Below are 9059 nucleotides of genomic sequence, written 5' to 3'. Positions count from 1 at the left end.
TTCAATGGTTTCACTCAATAGCATCAACAACAAGTAGAAATCGATACCGGGAGAGTTTCCCCTATTAAACAATCAAGATCAAACCCAAATTGCTATGGCGGTGACGGTGTCCAGCGGTGATGACGGCGGTGATGATGGTGGAGATGATGATGATGGTGATGGCGATGATGTCCAGCTCGATGACGGTGACGATGGCGTCGATTTCCCCTCCCGGAGGGAATTTCCCCGGCGGATTCCTGCCCGCCGGAGAGCTCTTTTCTCTCTGGTGTTCTCCGCCCGCGCAGGCGGTCAGAACTCTTCGCGAGGTACCCTCTGTGGCTTAGGTCTTCGGGACGAAGGGTTTGGCGAAGAAAAGGAGGTGAAAGGGGTCGTGGGCCCTCCACACCACAGGCCGGCGCGGCCAGGGCCTGGGCCGCGCCGCCCTAGGGTGTGGGCCCACCCTGGCTGCTCCTGGCTCCTCCTTCTGGCTTCCTTCGTCATCTTGAAAAATAGGATTTTTGGTATAATTTCCTTCCAGAGTTGATCTTCCGAAATATTGCGTTCTGACGGTGCTTTTTCCAGCGAATCCTCGCTCCGGTGTTCGATCCTCCAATAACGATGAACCATGCCAAAGAGATGAAAGAACATACGTAATGTGTCCCCATATGACCAATATCAATGTATACCAGCAAATTACGATAGAAAAGAGTGATGCAAATTCGACGTATCAACTCCCCCAAGCTTAGACGTCGCTTGTCCCCAAGCGCAACGGAGCTCGATAGACATGCCCACATGTTTATGGAGTGAAGAGTCGATAAATAAAATACGGACAAGAAGCATCATATTCATTCACACAGGACATTATAGTAGACAACCTCTTATAACTCATATTGAAACAAGTATAGGGTAATCACAAGTAAAGGTGCATGAGAAATCATGATTGGTGATGGCAAACTTCGTTCTTGGTCAGAGAACAACTAACAGATTATATTTATCTTATTGAGCAGCGCTCTCATGTTAGAGTTTATAAGGCACAACTTGCATACTCAATCATAATGGTCTTCTCATGGTCATTGATAACTTGCAAAGCTATATTCATTCAGATAAAACTTGTACTAAACAAGGAAGAATAAAAGACATGATGTAGCAAATCACAATATTATGGTTTGATCACAACTACTCAAATGCTTGCTTGAGATGGAGGGAAATAGGTTTATCGACTCAACATAAAGTAAAAGACAGGCCCTTCGCAGAGGGAAGCAGGGATTAAATCATGTGCTAGAGCTTTTTCAGTTTTGCAATCATATAAAGAGAATAAAAGTAACATTTTGAGAAGTGTTTGTTGTTGTCAACGACCGGTAGCGGGTACTCTAACCCCCTTGCCGACAACCTCCTAAGAGCGGCTCCCATATTATTTTCATTTTGTGTGGCACTCCTTCCAACCTTTCTTTCACAAACCATGGCTAACCGAATCCTCGGGTGCCTGCCAACAATCTCATACCATGAAGGAGTGCCTTTTTATTTTAGTTTTATTATGATGATGACACTCCCCCCAACCTTTGCTTACACAAGCCATGGCTAACCGAATCCTTCGGGTGCCGTCCATCAATCACATACCATGGAGGAGTGTCTATTTAGTTTAATTAATTTGGGACTGGGAATCCCATTGCCGCTCTTTTTGCGAAATTATTGGATAAGCGGATGTAGCCACTAGTCCATTGGTGAAAGTTGCCCAACAAGATTGAAAGATAAAACACCACATACTTCCTCATGAGCTATGAAACATTAACACAAATAAGAGATACTAAGTTTTGAATTGTTTAAAGGTAGCACATGAAGTATTTACTTGGAATGGCAGAAAATACCATGTAGTAGGTAGGTATGGTGGACACAAATGGCATAGGTTTGGGTTAAGGTTTGGATGCACGAGAAGTATTCCCTCTCGGTGTGTGTCTTTGGCTAGCAAGGTTAATTAGCAAGCATAAGAGTCGAGGGAAACAAACAAATATACATGAGATAGAAACAATCATGCATCTTCCTTGTAAGCACAAACAATTTTAACTTCAGAATAATAAGCTATGAGCTAACAAGAAAGACAATGAAACATCTACATGTATTTCTCTTTTCTATTTAAACCTTAAAGTGTTGTTGCTATTGACCCATGCTAAGTTTGCCAAAACCAAATAGATTTATTCAATGCTCCCAAAGTGATACCAATACTAACAACAAGGTGAATCATATAGTAAAGATTGCAAACTAAAATAAGATGTGCAATATGTAAATGATAAGACTTCTCATTAATATTCCATAACGATAACTCACACCAAGGGATACATAGACAACCAACTAAAGGAGAGATACTTCCAAACGCAACCCATCTTATATGGTAACTTCCCTACTCATGATATGACACTACTTGACAATAAAAGTAAAAGGTAGTGATAATGTGATACCGCGGCACTCCCCCAAGCTTGGAACAAACCAAGGGGATGCCAATACCGATGATGAATTACTCCTGCGGCGATGGTGGTGATGAACTCCCGTCATCAAACTTCCAAGGAAGAGGCTCTCCATCAAGAAACGACGTCTTGGTCTTGGGGATCCTGAAACTAGCAAAGACGGCTTATGTATTTAAACCTGTTTTCATACTCACAGTTCTGATTCTGAAAATCATAGAGTTGTGCTTGGAGCTTGTTGGTGGTGTCGTGAAGCGAGAGGATGTCGCTCCAAAGCTTTGCAGTTTCCTTCTCATGTTCAGCAATGAGTTCAGACACAATCGTGGAAGATATCCACCTCACGCTCAGCCATCTTCTTGTACTTGAAAACCTCTTGTTCTAACTTCTCCATCCTGTCTTCCGTGCTTCCTTCTCCTTTAGGACCCTGGACATCCTTGACCTGCAGCTTCTCCTTCAACGAGCAGCAACTCCTTGGGGTGCATCTTCAGCTCCTCCATGTACAAGTTGCCAACATCCTTGCTTGGAGCCGTCCTTCGGAGTTTCCGACGAAGACATGATGACTCTAGATCCGAAACAAATCCTGGCGAAACAGCTCGAAACACAAAACGTCGAAAACACGATATATTTACCTCCAGGGGTCCGTGAGATGATATATCAAATATTTTCGCGAAATAAGGAAAATACCAGATCGAATCCAGTCGGAAAGGAGCGACGGGCGGCCAAACCATAGGCCGACGCGGGCCCAGGTCGGCCGCGCCGCCTATGGTGGCACCCCTCGTGCGTCCTTTCCACTCCGTTTCGAACTCGTAATTTCTCATATTTTCCAAAAACAGCAAAAATATAGTTCGGAAGGTAAATTGCATACTTTTCATTACCAGTACTGTTACCTATTCAAAGTCGAGTTCTGGCGGACTGTCAATTTGCCCTTTGATGAAATCTTCCGGTGTCTCCACTTGAATAATATCAACATCAACATTATAGGAATCACCTGAGATATAATGCTTGAGTCTTTGTCCATTCACCACTTGCGTAGCATTGCCTTGGAGAGAGCTAATTTTGATTGCTCCTGAACGATACACCTCCTCGACAACATATGGTCCTTCCCATTTCGAGAGTAATTTCCACCGCAAAGAATCTGAGACGAGACCGATACAATAGGACTTTATCCCCAATATTAAATTCTCTTTTGATAATCCTCCTATCATGCCATTTTTTAACTTTCTCTTTAAAGAGTTTAGCATTTTCATAAGCTTCACTTCTCCATTCATCTAGGGAACTCAATTGCAACAACCTCTTATCACCGGCAAGTTTAGGATCTTTATTTAATTCTCTAACAGCCCAATAAGCTTTGTGCTCTAGTTCTAAAGGTAAATGACGAGCTTTCCCATAAACCATTTTATAAGGTGACATTCCCATGGGATTTTTATAAGCAGTTCTATAAGCCCAAAGTGCATCCTTCAATTTACTAGCCCAATTCTTTCTAGTTTTATTAACGGTCTTTCCCAAAATAGATTTAATCTCTCTATTTGATAACTCTACTTGACCACTAGTTTGAGGATGATAAGCGAAGCAATTCTATGATTAATACCATACCTAGCAAGAGTTTTTCTAAAACCTCCATGAATAAAATGAGAACCTCCATCAGTCATAATATATCTAGGTACTCCAAATCTAGGAAAAATAATATCTAAGAGCATTCTTAAAGAGGTCTCACCATCGGCACTTTTTGTAGGTATAGCCTCCACCCATTTAGTAACATAATCAACAGCAACAAGTATATGAGTGTTACCTTCTGAAGACGGAAAAGGTCCCATGAAGTCAAATCCCCAACAATCAAACGGTTCAATAACAAGAGTATAATTCATAGGCATTTCATTGCGTCTGGAGATATTACCAACCCTTTGGCATTCATCACACGATAAAATAAACTTTCTCGCATCTTTGAAGAGAGTTGGCCAATAAAAACCTGATTGTAGAACCTTTTGCGCGGTTCTTTCTCCGGCGTGATGTCCTCCATAAGCACTACCATGACATTTACTCAATATCTCCTGTTGTTCATATTCGGGAACACATCTTCGCATAATACCATCCACTCCTTCTTTATATAAGTGTGGGTTATCCCAGAAATAATGCCTCAAATCATAAAAGAATTTCCTCCTTTGCTGAACTGAAAAGGTTGGAGGCAAGTACTTGGAAACAATAAAGTTAGCATAATCAGCATACCAAGGACTGTCTCGCGAGCTCACCTTTATTACAGCCAATTGTTCATTTGGAAAACTATCATTAACAGGAACAGGATCATAAGCAATATTTTCCAATCTAGACAAATTATCAGCAACAGGATTATCAGCACCTTTCCTATCTACAATATGTAAATCAAATTCTTGCAAAAGAAGTACCCATCTAATAAGCCTCGGCTTAGCATCTTTCTTTGTCATTAGGTATCTAATTGCAGCATGATCAGTATGAATAGTAACTTTTGAATCAACAATATAAGATCTAAATTTATCACAAGCAAAAACTACAGCTAATAATTCCTTTTCAGTTGTAGCATAATTTCTTTGAGCAGCATCAAGAGTTTTACTAGCATAATGAATAACATTCAGTTTTTTATCTACTCGCTGTCCAAGAACAGCGCCTACAGCAAAATCACTAGCATCACACATAATTTCAAAGGGTAAATTCCAATCAGGGGGTTGAACTATAGGAGCAGTTGTTAAGGCTTTTTTAAGAGTTTCAAAAGCTTCCTTACAATCGTCATCAAAAACAAATGGTACATCTTTTTGAAGAAGATTAGTAAGAGGCTTTGAAATCTTGGAGAAATCTTTAATAAATCTCCTATAAAACCCAGCATGACCAAGAACACTACGAATACCTTTAACATCCCTCGGATAGGGCATCTTCTCAATTGCTTCAACTTTAGCTCTATCAACTTCAATACCTCTCTCAGAAATTTTATGTCCCAATACAATTCCTTCATTAACCATAAAGTGGCATTTCTCCCAATTAAGAACAAGGTTAGTTTCTTCACATCTCTGCAAAACTTTATCAAGGTTTCGCAAGCAACTATCAAAAGAATTCCCATAGACGGAAAAATCATCCATGAATACCTCTACAATACTTTCACAAAAACCATGAAAAATAGCAGACATGCATCTTTGAAAAGTAGCAGGAGCATTACATAAACCAAAAGGCATGCGTCTATAAGCATAAGTTCCATAAGGACAAGTAAAGGTGGTTTTCTCTTGATCTTTAGCTTTAACAGCAATTTGTGAAAACCCAGAATAACCATCAAGAAAGCAAAAATGAGTATTTTTAGACAATCTTTCTAGCATTTGATCAATAAATGGTAAAGGGTAATGATCTTTTTTAGTAACTTTATTAACTTTTCGAAAATCAATGCACATTCTATACCCTACAACTACTCTTTGAGGAATGAGCTCATCATTATCATTAGGCACAACAGTCATACCTCCTTTCTTGGGAACACAGTGCACAGGACTAACCCATCTACTATCAGCAATAGGATATATAATACCAGCTTCAAGGAGTCGTAGTACCTCATTCCTTACCACTTCTTTCATCTTTGGAATTAGACGACGCTGAGGTTCAACAACAGGCTTTGCATCATCTTCCATATTAATAGCATGTTGGCAAATAGAAGGAGAAATCCCCTTCAAATCATCAAGAGTGTAGCCAATAGCGCCTCGATGCTTCTTCAATATTTCCAATAACCTTTCTTCCTCAATCTCTGAAAGCTTAGAACTAATAATAATAGGATATATTTTCTTATCATCAATATGAGCATATTTAAGATTATCAGGTAAAGGCTTTAAATCAAAAACAGGATCTTCCTTTGGTGGCGGTGTTGTACCCAAATCTTCCACCGGTAAATCATGCTTGAGAATAGGTTGGCGAAGAAAAATTTCCTCAAGCTCATCTCTTTCTTTCCTAAAAATTTCGCTCTCGCTATCCTCCAAATGTTGCTGCAAAGGATTATTAGGAACAAGAACAATAGATGCACATTGCTCCATTTTAATATCATTACTAGGCAAATCAGCTTTATAAGGAGTTTTAGTAAATTTAGAGAAGTTAAACTCATAAGATTCACCAGCAAATTTAGTCAAAATTTTCTCTTTCTTGCAATCTATAATAGCTCCACAAGTATTTAGAAAAGGTCTACCAAAGATAATAGGACAATAATCACTAGCAAGCAGAACCAAGTACCAAAAAGTCAAAGGATATTTAATCTTACCGCATAAAACTTCCACATCTCGAACAATACCAATTGGAGAAATAGTTTCTCTATTAGCCAGCTGAATAACCACATCAATATCTTCAAGTTCACAAGAATCAATTTCGTGCATAATCTCCGTGTAAAGCTCATACGGAATAGCACTAACACTTGCACCAATATCACATAATCCATAATAGCAATGATCACCAATTTTAACAGATAGCATAGGAACACTAGCTTGTTTGGGTTTATTAGGATGTGAGACAATATTAGAAGCATCTTCACAGAAAATAATATGACCATCCTCCACACTTTCAGTCACAAGATCTTTAATTATTGCAACAGCAGGTTCAACTTTTATTTGTTCTTCAGGTTCTACAGGTTTCTTTTCACTTTTATAAACCGTACTATTTATAACAGAGTACTCCTTCATTTTAGCAGGGAAAGGAGTTTTTTCAATATAAACCTCAGGAATAACATGATCAGCAGTTTCAACTACAACACATTTATTAATAGATGAATCAATTTTATCTTTATATGGTTCATGATACTTATCAAAGTTCTTCTTTGGCAATTCATAATGAGAGGCAAAAGCTTTAAAAAGATTTACAGCAACTTGAGAATCAAGACCATATGTAGCACTCATATTACGAAATTTATCAGTATCCATAAAAACTTCAATGCATTTGTAATCATAAATTATACCTGATTCTCGATCTTTGTCGTTCTCCCATCCTTCAGTATTTTCTTGGATTCGATCAAGAAGGTCCCTTTTAAACTCTTTGTTGCGTGTAAATGATCCAGAACAAGAAGTATCCAGCAAGGTCTTGTCTTGAAAAGAAAGTCTTGCATAGAAATTATCAATAATAACATTACCAGGAAGCTCATGAATGGGGCATTTGAGCATTAAAGACTTCAATCTCCCCCAAGCTTGGGCGATGCTCTCTCCATCATGAGGCCAAAAATTATATATGCGATTCCGATCCTTATGAATTTCACTTGGAGGATAGAACTTAGAATAAAACCGGGGCACAATATCATTCCATTCAAGAGAATCCCCATTATCCAGTAATTTATACCAATGCGCCGCCTTACCGGACAGCGACAAAGAGAATAGTTTCTTCCTCACTTCATCCATAGCAATACCTGCACATTTGAATAACCCGCATAATTCATGCAAAAACAGTAAATGATCACCGGGATGGACAGTTCCATCCCCTTCATAGCGGTTATCCATAACACGTTCAATAATTTTCATAGGTATTTTATATGGTATTACTTCCTCACCTGGCGCCTCATCCACTACCGTTGCAGTAGTAGTAGATTTCCCAAATAGAAATTGAAGAGAAGATCTCTCCATAATGACTTATAGCAGCGGCGAGAAATAAAATCAGCACAACAATAAAGGTTTTCCTTACCAATTCCACTTACCAATAGCGCTTCACTCCCGACAACGGCGCCGGAAAATAGTCTTGATGACCCACAAGTATAGGGGTGTATCGTAGTATCTTCGATAAGTAAGAATGTCGATCCCAACGAGGAGCAGAAGGTGTTGACAAGCAGTTTCGATGAAGGATTCACTTGTAAATGCTCACGAGACAAGTAATCGTGGGGTTTGATGTAACAGGTGAATAATGTACGAGTATGTAAAGTGCGAGAGTAATAATTGCAGCGAGTGGCCCAATCCTTTTTAGCACAAAGGACAAGCCGGTTTGTTTACTTATAATGACCAAACGTTCTTGAGGACACACGGGATTTTAGTCTAGTGCTTTCGCTACATACGGCTAAATAATCTTCATTGTTGTGATAAGTGTTGTGTGGGTGAACCTATGCTAATGTACCGCCCTTCCTAGGACTAATACATACTTGTGATTATACCCCTTGCAAGCATCCGCAACTACAAGAAAGTAATTAAGAAATAAATCTAACCACAGCCTTAAACTGCGAGATCCTGCGATCCCTCCTGCATCGATATACCAACGGGGTTTAGGTTTCGTCACTCCGGCAACCCCGCAATTGGCAAACGAATACAAGATGCATTCCCCTAGGCCCATAAATGGTGAAGTGTCATGTAGTCGACGTTCACATGACACCACTAGAAGAATAACACCACAACTTAAATATCACACCATTGAATATTACTCATCCATAGTTCACTACTAACATTTAGACTTCACCCATGTCCTCAAGAACTAAACGAACTACTCACGAGACATCATACGGAACATGATCAGAGGTGATATGATGATGAATAACAATCTGAACATAAACTTGGTTCAATGGTTTCACTCAATAGCATCAACAACAAGTAGAAATCGATACCGGGAGAGTTTCCCCTATCAAACAATCAAGATCAAACCCAAATTGCTATGGCGGTGACGGTGTCC

The sequence above is a fragment of the Lolium perenne genome, chromosome 3 (genome assembly GCF_019359855.2).
Source record: "Lolium perenne isolate Kyuss_39 chromosome 3, Kyuss_2.0, whole genome shotgun sequence".
Lineage (NCBI taxonomy): Eukaryota > Viridiplantae > Streptophyta > Magnoliopsida > Poales > Poaceae > Lolium > Lolium perenne.
Note: the sequence above shows the minus strand (reverse complement) of the source record.